General features: G+C 37.1%; 1 long non-coding RNA gene across 1 annotated transcript in view; it reads right to left on the bottom strand.

The window, feature by feature from the left end:
* Positions 1-229: 229 nt before the first annotated feature.
* Positions 230-17,307, bottom strand: part of LOC118017044 — a 106,085-nt gene continuing 89,007 nt past the window's right edge. The window contains exon 5 of the long non-coding RNA XR_004681037.1: positions 230-329. This is a non-coding gene — a long non-coding RNA (uncharacterized LOC118017044). The remainder of the gene's footprint in view (positions 330-17,307) is intronic.

Raw genomic sequence — 17,307 nt, 5'->3', positions numbered from 1 at the left:
AAATGTGAGTATGTGGCCAGAGCACCTGTGTCAGAGAAAGCAGGAGAGAGGGGAAGCCAAGAGAGTGGCCAAGCTTCTGGTACAACAAGGATTTTGTGAGCTATTTAGAGAAGCATGAAGTATGCAAGAGAATTTGCCAGAAGAGAGTGAAAGATATAGAAGATGAGAGGGACAGGGAAGCTGGCTGGCTAGCTCCTGGGGCACATGAATTGCATCACATACTCACTTTTCATGTCTGTGAATTCAGGCCCACATTTTCAATGATTCCACAGAATTCAGTTATGGATGTATGGTGAATTCCTTAATCCTCCATCATTGGATAAATGGTTCTTATGGTGTAGGGAGAGGGGGGGTCACAAAAATGACAGAACAGCTACATGAAACTATCAGGTGCAGTCTTCTTGACAAATTCATTTGTTTTCTTTCTGAGAATAAATTCTTAAAGTGAAATTCTTAGGTTTAGGTATGCACATTTACGTAAGGGTTTTGGTATTGCTAAATTGGTCCTAAAACACCCCCGCCCACCATTAGAGTCTTAAAATAGCAAATATTAATCACACTAATCTTGGGTTTATCCATTCTTTTTATTGTCTATTACTTAATTTCTATTATTTTTCAATTTTAATAGTCACTTCTTCTTGAAAAATTGAGTTCATCTTTAAGGGTTTCAAAGAAATTACCTGACATATTTGGCCTATTTTCTTACATCCTCTGCAGTTGTGATTTTTATCTAATTTGGGATATTGAGCCTGTTAATATTGAACAGGTACACCTTCTACTTTAATTGGATAGCCAGACAGTGATCTATCTGTTTTGGTTTTCTTTTCCTCCAAAACTGTTTTTCTGTTTATTTACAGATTCTAGAGTTATATTTTCTACTTCATTATTTTCTGGTTTTCTCTGTTTTAATCCTCTATTCCTATTAGGCTTTTGTTTTAATATGATGAATTTTCACAATCATTCTTTCTAAGTTGTTTGTAATTGTAGTTGTGCTTCTCTCTTTGCCAATTAATACAAAAGAAGCATTGCTCTGTTATCCCTAGTAATTTCTAGTTCTACATATTTTCAATCAAAGATTTTCATTTTGTGGCTATTTTTATGATTCTTATGTATTTTATTATATAATCGATTTTTACAAATATGCTACAGACATTACATAAACTGTTTTGAGGGTAAACACTTAAAATCAATCTAATAAAAATACATAACTATTTAATTCTTGTACTTCTGTATTTTATTATTTTTTTTTAAGATTTTATTTATTTGACAGAGAGAGACACAGCGAGAGAGGGAACACAAGCAGGGGGAGGGGGAGAGGGAGAAGCAGGCTTCCGGTTGATCAGGGAGCCCAATGTGGGGCTCGATCCCAGGACCCTGGGATCATGACTTGAGCCAAAAGCAGATGTTTAATGACTGAGCCACCCAGGCGCCCTCTGTATTTTATTTCTGACCATTTAATGAAGAGAGAGACAAAGAGGAAGGAAATACAGTAAGAATTAACATTTGGGTAAACTTGGTGAAGGATTCCTGGGAATTCTTTCTACTATGTGTGAGACTTTTCTGTCTATCTAAAGTTAGGGAAAAACATTTTTAAAAAGGAAATATGGTAAGGTGATCATGAATCGAAAAATATTCAGTTGTCTGAACGCAAGTTCAAATGTAAACACACCTTTGAATCAAGAGATGATTTCAGACATGTATTGTTGTCCCTTTTCATAACAACTAAGCACACATTAAGATGTTACTGGGGCGCCTGGGTGGCTCAGTCGTTAAGCGTCTGCCTTCAGCTCAGGTCATGATCCCAGGGTCCTGGGATGGAGCCTCACGTCAGGCTCCCTGCTCAGCAGGAAGCCTGCTTTTACCTCTTCCACTCCCCCCTGCTTGTGTTCCTGTTCTCGCTATCTCTCTGTCAAATAACTAAATAAAATCTTTAAAAAAAAAAAAAAAAGAGATGTTGTTACCAAGAGAAATGGAGGGTCAGTGGATATTAAAGAAAAAAAATATATTTGGCATAATATTGAAATTTGAACTATGATTAAAGAAGCATCAAAGAATTTTCAGAAAAAAATATGAAATTTTAGGAGGAAAATAGGCTTCATCTTGATGTAGCAAGAAGGCAAGGATCACTGACAAACTCACTGAAAAATGCCCCATGTCACCATTGGTCATTCCGAGGCTTCATGCACACTAAGTCATAACCAGAGTATTTTGACACATATCATATTAAGCTCAGTGCAGTTCAAAGGGCCAATGATAAAAAAAGATTGTCGATTATTGTTACAGGGTAATTTTCTAGGTTATTTTTTTTTCTTCCAGTCTGAGCTTTGGTCCACACATTTTTCAAGAGCCTCAACTAGTCTAATCCATGGGAAAAAAATCCTCAGTTAAGGAGTATATTTTGCCAGTAATTTTTTTAAAATACTAGTGGTTTTTTATATTTAATAACTGTATACAAATGTATATATTCCCTTTCCTAATTTTTACCTATCAATTTAGATACTCCTCTATTAACGGAGTTTTCAGAATCAGCAATTGATTACATTAGTCAAATGATATGGCTTATGACTTCTTCATGTATGACTATCATCTAAGAAACAAGTAGGTATTCGTTAAACATCAACTGAATGTAGCAAATATGAATTCTAGATCAAAAAAAATGCAAGTGTGTGAGAAACATAACATACATTAATTTCCATCTTTTAAGCCCCATTTCCACTGAATAACAAACTCTATTACTAAAAATTCAGTTGCCTCTTTTTTTTTACTAGTGTGCTAGTACATTTTTAACAACTGTCTCTGGGGGTGTTGCAGTATAAAGCCAGCCCTGATTTGTAGCAGTCCCCAATTTTTATGGCATAAATACTCCTACCCTGGCCAGTTATAAACCTCTAACTTGACCTTCATTTAACAAAGAGATGCAAAGAGTTGTTAGCAATCCAAACTGAACTACCTCCAAAACACACCACTGCTTCCTTTCCTAGAGTTGTGTCAAATTATCTGTTACCAAAACTTTTGGGCAAGAGTGCAATTACTCAGGCCTATACATACTGAGATAAATGTCATCCTGTTAATCCACAAAGGACCCTACTCTGTTTTCACTTGTTCCCTAACTCAAGAACTCTCCAGATGGTTTCTTGTCTAGCAGGAGTCCATTTGGACCCATGGAGAATTTGCATTTCCTCCTATAACTCATGGGGGAAAATGGAGGCTCTGGGAACCTGTTGCAGACCCATTCACCTGGACACATCTTGCAGCCACTTCTATTCTGCTGCCCCTGTGACACATTGCACTGCAAGGAAATCCAAGCATCAGCCATGACACATGAGAAGTGAGGCACATGCTCCTGATTCTCCAATCTACCTGAAATTTCTGTCACTCCTTTACCCAACAGGGATCATTCAGCATAGACGCACTGAGGGCAAGAAAGAGGGTTCTATCTCTCAGGGACACCCATGAACACCTAACAATGGTTTTCCTCCAAATTACTGTCTCATCAGAACAGGAATCTATACCCTATAGAGGAGTCATAGTTATCATTTACAAATCATGCTTTCTTCAATGTTTTTTTGCCAATACCCGAACTTAGGCTTTTAATACTTCCAGGCCTAGTACAAGAAATTCTTTTTCAGTCTTTTTAGCACTTTTCTAATGAGCAAAGATATTCTATTGAAAAATGGAATAAGGGGCAAAAAATGAACAGAAATTTAAGGGAAATCTTCAATTAATATAAAAATTTTATCTTACTTCATATATATTTGTTCTGGAGGGAAATTTGATTATTTATCAAAAGCTTTACTCATATACATATGCTTTTCCCCAGCAACTTAATTTATCAACTTTTACCATAAAAATAATTTGAAATGTTCATAATTTAACTGTAAGAATGCCCACCAGTGTTGATAATCATTGTAAAAAAAGCACACACCATAATGAAAATTTATTAACAAATTATAGTATATCTATTCAATGTAATCTTATGCAACTATTAAACAGGATATGAAAAGATAGATTATCACAAGAAAAGATGTTTGTAATTCATGGTTTAGTGGAAAAATCAAAATATCTTCCTGAAACAAACAAACCCTCTCATACATTCATATGTATGTTTTAATATCCAAGTGATGATATTGTCAGTGATTTTTATTTTCTTCTTATTGCTTATCAGCTTTTTAATTTTTTTTCTTATCAGTAACATTTGGTAAGTGGTAAAAGATCTTTTTACTGAATACCAGTTGAATAACACCTCAGACAAGATAATATTTTGAGGATGGTGTCTTATTTTTTTTTTATGGTAGGCATGAGATAATCTGATCTTTTATTTCATTATATTTGTTTTATGGCTTGGAGATGAATGTACAGTTCCACACCTATTTCTTCATCCTCACACATACCCCAACATGATGTAGAAGTTGTTATCCCTACTTCACGTCTATGAAAACTGGGCCTGTATGATGTGTTGTGATTTATGCTATCACTTAGGATGTAGGTTATGAATTACGTGCCTCCAAACTCTGCACTCTTTCTAATACATCATGATATTTCATGGGAAATGAGAGAGAAGATAGCATGAAATAAATCTGTTTATGATTCAATAGGTTCTGGAAAAATTGCACAAAGGCATTTTAATCAAAGAAATTACAATTACACCCTGAAATAGGTGCCCATGCCCATTAGTTTAAAAATTTATAACAGAAATATGTGTATTAATACTTCTAAAAACATAGGGGGACAAGGGGAAAAAATAAGACTATATTTCCAGTTTTGGGCTAAGGTCATTGTGTGTATTCCCTTATTTAATTATCAGATTGACTTTGTTGAGTATATACTCTCAAGTTGGTATCAGGTATATCTTTTCCTATGATAAAATTGAAGTTTAAAAGTAAGTAAATCCACCCAGGTTGTGCAAGTAGCAAATGACTACCTGGTTCTACCTATGGGACAGAAACTAGTCAATGCTCTTCACCAGGACCCCATGTAAATATGAGCAAGTAGCAGTCAGTGTGAATCACCATAACCATCTACAAAACTCTGCAAGTAACATGGATTGAACTGTTAACCCAAAGACTACCAGAACATTTAAAGGAGATGCAGGATCGGTAATTTTTTCAAACACTCAGATTCTCCGAAACAGAAAAAAGAATCTTAGAGGAAATTTGCTGAGTAGAATGCAAAACTTTGGGACACATAATGACCTCACTGTTCTATTTGTTTCATAATAGTCTTCATGATAATCAAAAACTGTTCTATTTATGCCTCACAACACAATAAGGAAAAAGGAAATGGTCAGGGAGCCCAATGTGGGGCTTGATCCCAGGACCCCGGGATCATGACCTGAGCCGAAGGCAGATGCTTAACGACTGAGCCACCCAGGCGCCCCTGTTTATGCATTTTAAAAGATCTACTCATTTCCTTCGAGTTCATATGAATTATCACTTATACATGAGTTCAGAAAACTTAGAAAAAGCAAAATAGCAAGACTTATTAAAATATTATAAAAATACCATTGATGTATCACTCATTTCATTTTATTATTCAGCGAAACTTAATAAAATTCTCTACTTTATGCCATGCACTGGGTCCAACAGAGCAGACTAGCCCTTGCCTTCATGAGTCTTTTGTTCTAGTGATATTCTTGTCAATATCATAATTTAGTTCCCCTATGCTGAAAAGGAATTTCCCCATCCTAGCAAGTGTAAGATTTTCAAGATGGCTCTCTGTGCTGCTGGTGTGACTAACTATTGCAGTTTGACAAAAAACCACCTCAAAGTTTGGCTTCGTGTCTTTACTCATCCTCTAAGCGGAAGACGGTTTACTAACACAGCTTTCAAAATGAGTCACACCTGTGGCTGTCACTTGAAAGGAAACACATGAAAGCCTGGAGACTTTGTTCCTGGGGAAATCTCACAGAGAAAGACTGATCAAATCAAGGACATGCCCATAGCAGAGGACAAGATCAAGCAGCCGGGTCTAGCTCTTCTAATGCATTTTCCTATCTCCGGAGTCTGTTGATCAGAGTCCTGTTTCTAAAAATGTCCGTGCTTCTGGGAATACTATTATTAAATCATTTTTCACTTTTCACATTTTCTTTTCTTCTATCAGTCTGAATATCTATTCTAAAGCCACAGGACTACATTTGTCAAAGAGATAAGCAATACTGTTGTTTGAGGGAGAATGTGAGATTTCTTTTAAAAAGAAAGTAAAAATTTTACAAAATTTTTCTTCAGCAAAAGAAAAATCAGTTCACAACACGTATGACCTGATCATTAGATTATACATATGCATCCGCATGGTGGGAAGGGATGAATTTAAATTAATCTTCTTACCGACCTAGTAAAAAGTTATTTTTTTCCTCCTTAGGTACATGAACAAATCAGCATGCTCAAGTACACTCTGACATACTAAATTCTGCATTCTTCTAAACTTTTTGGACAGACATGTTTTCTCTACTACTTAACAGCAGAGCAGGTCATATAATAGATCAGTCATTAAAAGTTTGCTTCATTCATTTCAAAGACACATCTATATTAAAGTTATAGCCCCTTAGAAATAAATACCACCTACGAAACATGCAATGCAAGGTTAAACCAGCAGTTTAAACTTAACAGTTGACCACTAATGCACTAAGCCTCTAAAATTTCCCTTTCCAATAAACACTTTCTTCATTTCATTTAAATTTGGGGGACTTGGTCCCCAACCCACATCCTAGGTTTAGTAAGACAGATTTTCCTAGGAGTGAGAAATAATACACCTCATGAAAACATTTTCTGCTCCACATCTCTGTCTGAGAATACTGGAAGAAATACCCCCCCTGCACAGACTTAAGACTATTTAAAATCGCTGTTCCTGCTACATAAAGCCAGTCAGATTTACTCAGAAATACACTGAGTTGTGCCTTTATTTCTCCTCAATGATGAATAATTTGTTGAGCCCTCTAAAATAACAGGCAACAATTTGTCCATGATTTTAACATTCATTCATGTATTTCATTTACCAATAGAAAAATAAAATGTTTTTTCATTCATTTTTTCCCCCTAAAGATCTCTCATGTCTGTCCCCCGACCCAGTATTTTTTACTCTAGTCAGGTTTTTATGCCCTCCTTGAGAAAAACATTATTTGGGTTGCAGTAGGCCTAACTGAAACACCAAAAAGACATCATTTGGCAAAGGAGACATGGCTTAATTTCATTCTATTATATCTCATATACCTCATTAGTGTTCTTACTGCCAGTTTGCAATTATCCTCCATAATGGAGAACACAGAATGCATGGAACTGGAAATCCACATATAAATCCCCAACCTTATTTTATCCAACACATTCAATCTTTTTGCAATCTAACCTTTCACTGGAGAGCCTTATAATTAGTCAAACTGGCTGGGAGCAGTTTCACCTCATCTCACTTCTGACAGAAAATGGACGAAAGTAAGTAGTGGCCAGGGTGCAAGCCACAGGGTAGAGCTAGGAGTTTTATGAAGGTGAACTGAAGTACAAAACTCACCAATTAACTCAATATGCCGAGAATTCACAGAGCAGTAAGATCAAAAATAATAAAGATAGAGGACTGGATGCTGCTCCAACCCCAGGTCCAAGCAGTCAAGAAGTAGTTTCTTTTTAGGTGCAGGTAACCTACCATGCCAGTTAAGGGCTACAGTCTTAGGTCCTAAGTACAGTGGATGAAGTAGGTCTGTAATTAGGGAATGGAACAAGAAGGAAGAAGAGAGATGGGGAAATCTCCCACAGAGTCACAAAATCAATAGCTAAGAAATTAGGCCAGCAAAGGGCCTAGATTCCATACTAGGTGGAAAAGACAATGAAACAGGAAGGCTATATACAAATTTGTCCAAAAATGCCATGAATCTTTGCTCCCTTTAGGCATGGGCAAATTGGGAGTATTCTGTCTACCTTTCCTTCTGGGCCCTTGCTAATTTCCAGCAAGACTCCCTGTAAGTCTCAGAAGGATTGAAAGGGAGGGAAATCAAAATGCTCTAGGTCTGGACTCCCGGCACTCCATACTCATCCTTGCACAAGCTGTATGTAGATTCCTATGTGGAAGCACATTTCTAGGGCCTGAGTTCCAGGACTGTCTTCTCTGGTCAATCCCAGAGATGGTGCTTAGTCAAAAGCGGTTATCACTGCAACCTACGTCCCAAAATAACACAGGTCCTTATATTTTTTTAAACAATTTTTAAAAATCAATCATACATGCTAAGTGAAAACATGCATCAGGTAATAAGGGAGAAGAGCAATAAAACCAGCAGGTCTCACCTTAAATTATGGCAAATAAACAATATGTTCTGTTTGAACTTCCTGACAGCCAAGATAAAGGGGAAAATACATTAAGAGGGGATCCCTTAGGATCATTAGGTAGTTTTTAATATGCTGATTTTTCCTCCAATTAGGTCATGAATTAACAGTAGGGCCAATTAGTAAAAAGACTCATCTAGATACATGTTGGGTACACAAAAAGAAATAGAATTAATCATATCACTAAAAAGAGAGGAATAAAATATAATAAGTACACTGAGTGGGGAGGTTTTTATTAGGAGCCGACTCTTTAGTTGGTTGTTAATTTTTGAGAATTCACGTGGGAGAACTTCAACCAAAGAAGACCACAGACATGACTAACAGTCTGTTTCAAGTAGAGGGAGAGGCGAGAGCCAGGTAGAAAGCCAAGGACAGTTTTGATAATCATGGCCAAGTTTAAAAAGAAGCAGGAAAAAAGATAAGATCCTGGACATTTAAACCATTAGCAAATGCCATGTATCCAGTAGCATTTCAAGGATCATGAAAAGTAAATTCCATATCATGAGGCTTTTATTTATTTTGAGACAGTTTAAAGATATTCGCCTTGTGACAATTATTACCTTTGCTCTGAGGAAGCAAAAAATCAGCACCCAGGCTGTGCTCAGAATATTGGAAGGCCTACAAGTAGTTCGGAATACAGATACATTTGAATCTATTCATTAACTTTGAATTGTAATATCCAACCAGAGGATTTGGAGAGCTTCCAATAGTTGCAATGTGTACCATGACAACCTAAATGCAGTATGTCTTACAGGAAGGAGTCCTTTTCCTTTAGGATATTTTTCAAATCAGTAATTGTTCACTGGAACAAATATTTCTGTACCAAAGAGAAATTTTTTTTCTTTTAATTTTTCAACAAGATAAATACGGTCCCAGAGATATTTAATAACTTCATTTATATGGTATATGTCCATTTAATTTCATTCTTAAGAGTATTGTTCCAGGGGTGCCTGGGTGACTCAGTCGGTTAAGCATCCAACTCCTTATTTCGGCTCAGGTCACAATCTCAGGGTCGTGGGACTGAGCCCCCTGTCGGTCTGTGTGATCAGCGTGGAGTCTGCTTATCCCTCTCCCACCCCCTACCCCTGTTCTCCTGAGCTAACAAATAAATAAAATCTTAAAAAAAAAAAAAAGAGTAATGTTCCAAGTTAAATTTTAAATTACCAGTGAATATCTTCATTAAAATAATCTGATAAATATATACGTATATTTAAATATATATTTATAAATATACATAACAAAAAAGTAAAGTCATGTTATCACTTCCCTTTCAACATGTATTTTACAAAAAAAAATCAGGAATGGGTAGATACATTTCTACAAATTTCTGTAGAAATAGAAATACAATTCTCATTGCCTTGGGAATGAGAAACAATTAAGAAAACAATGTTAATACAGTCTTTAAAATAGATATCATATGTTATAGAAAATCTTAAGCATGAAAATTAAAAGTTTTCATTTAAATATCTATTATAACAATTCAAATGTCTGGTTTGAAAATTTATAAAAGCGCATGTTTTTGAAGCTTTTAAAGTATCCATTTGCCCTCAGTTTTTAATTTATAGATAATCTGTGTTTTATATGAACTTGGTGTCAGTAGCCTCTTCCCATACTATTAGACAAAGACAGAGAAAACCATTTTAAAACCAGTAATTTTAAACTTTTCTCCCCTAAATATGAATACTATAGCTGCTTTTAAAAATCTTATTAACACTCTAAATCTTCTCCCAACATTCTAGTTCCCCACAAACATTCAAACACATGTAACCAACTTATTTCTCTATACAATTTCAGGGAGTCCCCAATTTTAACGAATTCCAAAACTAGCCTAAGAATCCCTGATCCTATAAATCTAGCATTTTCTGTCTTTCTCCTTTTCTTTCCTTTCCTCTCTCCTTTCTTTCTTGTTTGTTTGCTTGTTTTTAAAGACACCATGAACCTGTAATCTAAATTCAAGATGTGAAATCTAGAATTTGCTTCAAAAGTCTACTGTTCATTTGTGGGTAGGTAATATTTAGGCATATTATTAACTTTTAATTTCCTTTGATTTTCCTTTAATTTCTGTTATTTACCTGGGTAACAGTTTCTGTCCCTCATTGCTTCTCAGGGAGGGCACACGCATGGTGAGGATAAAGGCTGAAATAGCCTGCCAGAATTCTACACATTTGGTTTTCAAAAGCCCCAACCCCAGAGAGAGAGAAAATGGTTGGGATGAAGAGAGAAGTCTTCCCCAAATGGAAGAAATAGGTCAACTTTCTGACACTAAAGGATAAGAGATAAAAACAACTAGACCCTAGAAAAAAATGGCTTTCTGATCAATATAAGGCCACCAGATCACTGCACCAGGATGCCAACTCCCAGTAGACCTAAAAGGGCTCCAGACCCAAACCATGCATACCTCCACGAGAACCCGTGTGGACAAGTGACTAATAGCCACAAGATCACTGCCTCCCACAAAACCTGTGGCATTGCATCAAACTCCACAACACTAACAAAATAAGACTGGGAAAGGAGGGCAAATCTCTAAGACTGACAGAAGTTCCATTTCTCACCAGAGCACCTGGATTGGATTCCAATCCCAAAGTAAATTGATTCAAAGAAAACAAACATTAATTAACAAACTAATAAGATTTGTTTAAATGTAGCTATACTCTGTTTTTATTTTATTTTATTTTTTTAAAGATTTTATTTATTTATTTATTTGAGAGAGAGAGAATGAGACAGAGAGAGCACATGAGAGGGGGGAGGGTCAGAGGGAGAAGCAGACTCCCTGCCGAGCAGGGAGGCCGATGCGGGACTCGATCCAGGGACTCCAGGATCATGACCTGAGCTGAAGGCAGTTGCTCAACCAACTGAGCCACCCAGGTGCCCTGTTTTTAAAGGAAAACCTAAAACAGTTTCTCAAAAATGTAGAGAAGTTTTTAAAAAGTTATACCATCAAATACTAACTCAAAGTAAGCTTAAATAGAAGAATTAATATTGGATAAAATAGAGTTTTAAGGCAAAACACACACACACACACACACACAAAAACAAACATTGGGGATGAAGAAAGTCATAACAAAATTATAGAAGAAATACTTCATTAAGAGATTCTAGAAATCCACAGACTGAACACAGGTGTTATCCTCACCTCACCTCAGACTATACATTAAAGCAAAAGCCGACAGATTTATATAGGAGTGCCCCAGGCTGTCCTTGGACCTCTCCTCTTCACTATCAATACACACTTTTTTGATAATCTCTTCCAGTTTCAAGGCTTCAAATACCATTTATGTCAGCTGACATCTCTCAAATATATATTTCCAGCCCATCTCTTTCCTCAGATCTACATGTGTATATCCAATTGTCACCTCTGTTCAAAAATCTAATAGATCTTTCAAACCCAACATGCTTGAAACTTAACTTCCATACCTGCTCTGCCTCAGCTTTCCACACCACTGTTGATGGCAAGGCCATTGTTCCAGGTGCTCAAGCCAAAATCTTTGAGTTGTCATTGATTCCCCTTGGCCTCTCAAATCCCATATTTAATCAGCAAATTATTCCAGTTCTATCTTCAAAACAAGTACAGATTCTCATCACTTCTCATTCACTTCATTATCATCACTAGAGTCCAAGCCACCATTGTCTCTGAACGTATTGTCCAATTGCCACCGTAGTCCAATCTGAACATGGCAACAAGAGAGAGCCGTATAAAACCTAAGTCAGATTGTGTCACTCCTCTGCTCAAAATCCTCCAGTGCTGGGACGCCTGGTTCAGTAGGTTAAGTGTCTGCCTTTGGCTCAAGTCACGATCCCAGGGTCCTAGGATCGACCCCAAGTAGGGCTCCCTGCTGAGCAGGAAGCCTGCCCCTCCCCCAGCTTGTGCTCATGCTCGCTCTCTCTCTCACATAAATAAATAAAATCCAAAATCCTCCAGTGCCTTCCCATCTCCCATCTCTTCAGACTGAGAACCCAAGTCTTCTCGGTGATTTATCCAGCCCTACCCAATCTCCCTCTTAGCCCTCTGCCCTCATATCTTACTGCTCTCCTCCTCAGTATTCCACTCCAGTCCCAGAGGCCTCTTTGATGTTCCTCATAGTCAAGAGAACATTCATTATCCTCCTATTTTCCTCCCATTTTCAGTATTCAAATGTGTAGCTGCCACATTTTTACCTCAAGGCCTTTGCACTTGTTCCCTCAGCCTGTAACACACCAACCGCAGACATTCACAGGACTCATTCCCTCACATTCTTCAGGCCTTTTTCTCAAAGGTCACATTCTCAGGAAGGCCATTCCCATCTCACCTTTTAAAAATTGACTCCCCCATCATTCTCCATTCCCTTTCCTGGTTTTATTCTTCTCTGTATAATTTAATAATAAAAGATAATATTGTACACTGGCATTTTATTTGTTGACTTCCCCCTTGCTAAGATATAAGTTCCATGAAGGCAGAAGTTTCTCTGGTTGATTTTGTGTTTCCTTTCCAAAGCTTAAAATATTCCCTGACACATAATAATTTTTGGATAAATGAGTTGTTTTATCAACTTCTGGGTGTATTCAAGGCTATAGAAGGAGCACCATTATGAAAGAATTAATCTTAGATTTGATTCCAGGGGATAGGATTTCAAATCTCCGCCTTCTACACTTCACTGTGGTCTTAAATCGTCTAAAGTCTCTGAGCCTCGGTTTTCTTATCTGTAAAATGGGAATAAAATTTTTTCCCAGTCAGATACTGTAAGAATTAAATGGAAACAACACATATCGTCAACAATTTGACAGGATGAAGATGGCAATGGTTGGGTTAGGCAATGCTGATAAAAAATTAATTTGCATACATTTACAGAAATCATAGTATTTTGTTACCCCAGATTCTGCTCTTCATTCTCCTCTATATTCTTGCCTTCCCCCTTCCTTTATGTATTTGTTACATGTCTAATCCATGAAGGCACTTAGGTTTGAGCCCTGAAAAATATTCAATACATATTAGTTTCCTTTAGTGAACATAAAGGTAAAATTCCCTTGAAAACCAGTCTATGTTTTGCAAAGGATCAGTTTGTTCTCATATACAGAGAAAGCCTTGAAGCATTCCTCAGATTTTATTAAGTTCTGTGAAAAAGAAAAAAAAAAAGACAAGATTGATGAAGTAGCAGCTACCACACTACAGTCCATGTATAAACCAAGGGAAATTAAGAACAACAAGAAATCAGCAGCAGGCTGAAGACTCCAGACTATGAACAGGACTCTGTTAGCCAGCCCCCAAATCCATCATTGAAAAGCATCAATGGTCACAAAGAAAATCAAGAAAATATAAACAACAAACAATAATGATAGGCAGGGGCAAAATAAAAACCTCCTGATGCCAAACAACCTACATATTTAAGTTGGAGGTTGAAATAATCTGAAGGTTTTCCTTGTTTGGTTTCAACTAAGTTTGAAAGAGGGAGCTTCACTGTCTTTTATCCTCAAAAAGAATATCTAGCTTTATTTTCTCGACAGGTTTTATTGGTGTGTCCAATCAAGTGAAAAGCTCCAGCCATTGGGGAATGCTGCTGTGAATATTTTCTATTTGCAGGTTTTGTTTTTGTAGCTAGTGAGAGATTTTTTTTTTCATTGAGTACCTTAAGATCCATTTAGTCTCCTGGCAACATTTCTCTATGTTTCTTGCAAAAGGACAATGAAATTACCATAATTTTGTGGTTAAAAAAAAAAATCACTGTATTTCTGATCCTTTTACCTATGCAACTTCAAACAATAAATCTCAAAACTAATAGCATCCAGGTTTTACTTAGAGCAGTAAGGTCAGTTTGTTACAAACTGGAAACGATTTTTCTTTCAAGATGAATAAACATGAAATTAGCTGTCACATGTCTTTACCAGAGAAGCAAATGAGAGTGTTCATAAATGAGGCACTGCCATCAAATGACAGCTTTGGCTTTAAACCAAACAGGTTGTTACATCATATTAGGGCAGCCACATTGGCTACCCCTCCTGGTGATAACCACACACAGGAAAGCAGCTCAGAGGCATCCAAAACAAGAGCTTCAATCCAAAGCCAGGCAATTGCACCAACAAGGTATACTCTAAAGGATATAACTGTCTATGCTCAAGGTTTAAACAGAGAAGAGAGATTAGAAATTATTTTTTTTTCCTTAAGGAACAAAAGGAAAATGGAGCAGGAAAACTTCATAGCTTGAGAAGAAATTCGGTACATTGTCATATGGTAATATGAATCTTTCTAATAAAATATTAAATACTTAACCATATAGCCGGAACCTCTTAAGAAGTATCTCTAATTCTCCCAACAATGTTATAGAATGTAAACTGAGGCTCAGAATCATTAAGTAATATGCCCAAGATCACACAGCTAGTAAGAGGCAGAGCCAGGATTTAAATCTAAGTCTGTCTAATGCATGCCCAATCCCACTGTTCAGCCCCTTGGTCTAGCATTCCCCTTTTCTCAAATATCCTGTATTTTCTTAGTAGTGGTTTAGTTCTCATCCATATCTTTGAACTTCAGATCCAAATGCATTGTCCTCTGGAGTCTCAGGCCAAGGGAATTCTCAAAAGCAACCATGAGGTAATTTACAGGGAAAGCAAAGCACAGCCCCCCTGCCAAAGGACCAACTCTGTCTTCCATTTTAATTAAGAAGCCAATCCTTACCCTCTGGTAGTGCTGACCAACTGCAAAGCAACACAACTCTCCACCATAAAATGCTCCAAGTTACACAGGAATGAGTTTTCCAGTGGGAAGAAAATAGAACACTTGAAGACAGGCCTAATGAACAGGGTCAATATTATTTTTTGGTTTCTATAAAGCATTCTTGTAGTATTTCTGTGACTGAGTATAATGTAAAGCTGTTATAGGATAAAGAAGCAATATACAGGCTGAACTGTATGAAATAAAAGCTTTACCCAATCTGGAAGATGCATTTAGATCCAATTTTCACGGCATGAAAAATAGAATGAGATATGCTGCAGGTACATCAACCTTTATGACAGACCAGTATATGTAGATACGAAATATAAACAAACCTTTTCATTATAGACGAAATTATGTTTTGTGGCTGAGATTAAATTAAAATTTGAGAAAAATATCTCAGTCTACCAAATAATACCAACTTCCTTTTTCTCTGAGGAGAATGTGTAAGACTGACCACAAAAAGAAAAATCCAAAAGCCCACTTACATTTCTTTGTTTATAACTCTTATATAATTATTTTACCTGGTCTGGTTACTGCAGTTATTATATCTTCTCTATTATATATGAACAACTTACAGTTGAACATAAAAATCTCACTACCAAGTTACTCTAAGGAAGTAACTTTTGTTTTTCTCTTTTCCTTTCAAGCTTTTACATTCTTTCATGATTCTGTTTCTCCACTAAAATCAAGGAGCTGAAAACAGGAAAACACTGTTCTCTTTCTCAGTTGCTGTTCTCCTTCCATATTTCAGGTTTTCAAAATCAGCTCTAAAACTACTTATGACACAGACCTGCATTGCATTGTCACTGCTTTCTTTTTTATTATGTTAGTCACCATACAGTACATCATTAGTTTTTGATATAGTGTTCCATGATTCATTGTTTGCGTATAACACCCAGTGCTCCATGCAATAGGTACTCTCTTTACCCATCACCAGGCTAACCCATTCCCCCAACCCCACCCCTCTAAAACCCTCAGTTTGTTTCCCAGAGTCTATAGTCTCTCATGGTTTGCCCCCGCCCCTGGTCTTCCCCCCTTCATTTTTCCCTTCCTTCTCCTAATGTCCTCCATGCTATTCCTTATGTTCCACAAATAAGTGAAACCATATGATAATTGACTTTCTCTAAATCAGGTATTATCATTAAAAAAAAAAGGCTTAAGGAACAAAGAATAAAGATCCAAGTTATACCTTAGTATTCTCAGACTGAGAGAATCAAAGATCACCTCATTCATGTAAGGTCACCTTGTCCCCAGAGGTCAAGAATGAACTGAATGAACACCTCACCCAAGACAATGATCCTTCCCACTCCAGGTCTTCTGCCTCCATTATCAACCAGGTTGTCAGTTCAAGAGTAAGAATCAGCTATCTCCGATTTCATCAGTTCTGTTGAAGGGTATCAAGAAAAGGCCAGATAACAACCCCTCATTAACCTATCCTGGTCACAGCCCCTATCTTCCTTCAATCTGCCAGAACCAATCTCATGTCATTTTTCCCTATTTATATCAGTTAACACAAGAACCCTCAGACTCTCAGATCACTATTTATTTCCCATAAGGCTATCACATGATCTCTTTTTCTCATCTGCTCCAGGCACCTATACCCATCTCCAAAACTTTTCCTTTGAGCTTTCTGGAATCAAAGTCTACCACCAGCACAAGTCTACTCTCAACACCTTCTCTTAGCATTCTGTTCACTTTCTGGCTACATATAGCTAAAGTCTGCATTTCTCTCAAGACTCTGCTTCCCACCCAGCTCTGTAAAGCAATGGTTGTCTTTCTCTCCTGTGCTGCACTTCCAAGTGGGACATATATCCTCCTTGCTCTTCCTCTCACCGGCTCATTCTTACTCCTACCTCCCTCAATCCCCAGTTTTTAATTGCACGTTATCAGACATATTACTCCCTACACTGTACTGTTCAGTTATCAACCTATTTCCAATTCTTTCTGTTCCATTTTTCAATGGTGTCAATTCCTGGCTCATTATCATTCTCTCCAATACTACTCCTGTGTTAATTCTTAGTTGATGATGATATCCACACTGAAGAGCTTTCCAATACCTTGGTTTGTAAGTTCCTTGACCTCTTCTCCTCCACTGATCCTGCCCTTCACACTACCTCAGGCACTCCTGCCAATGGGTCAACCCCAGACCTGGTCTTAATCAATAGTTACACCTCCTTCACAATCTCAGTGCCATGCCTTATTTCTGATCACCACATAATCTTCCTTCTGACTTCTTAGGTCTCCATTCTCCAGCAATCCTTTGACCCCATGCTGTTTTTCTATCCCCTCACTGTTCAATTTACCAATGTTCTCTTTCTCCTC

Source organism: Mirounga leonina, unplaced genomic scaffold, assembly GCF_011800145.1.
Source record: "Mirounga leonina isolate KUSES-001 unplaced genomic scaffold, KU_Mleo_1.0 Mir_168, whole genome shotgun sequence".
In the NCBI taxonomy this organism is placed as follows: Eukaryota; Metazoa; Chordata; class Mammalia; order Carnivora; family Phocidae; genus Mirounga; species Mirounga leonina.
The sequence above is the reverse complement of the archived record's forward strand: the minus strand, read 5'-3'. Positions and strand labels throughout refer to the sequence as shown.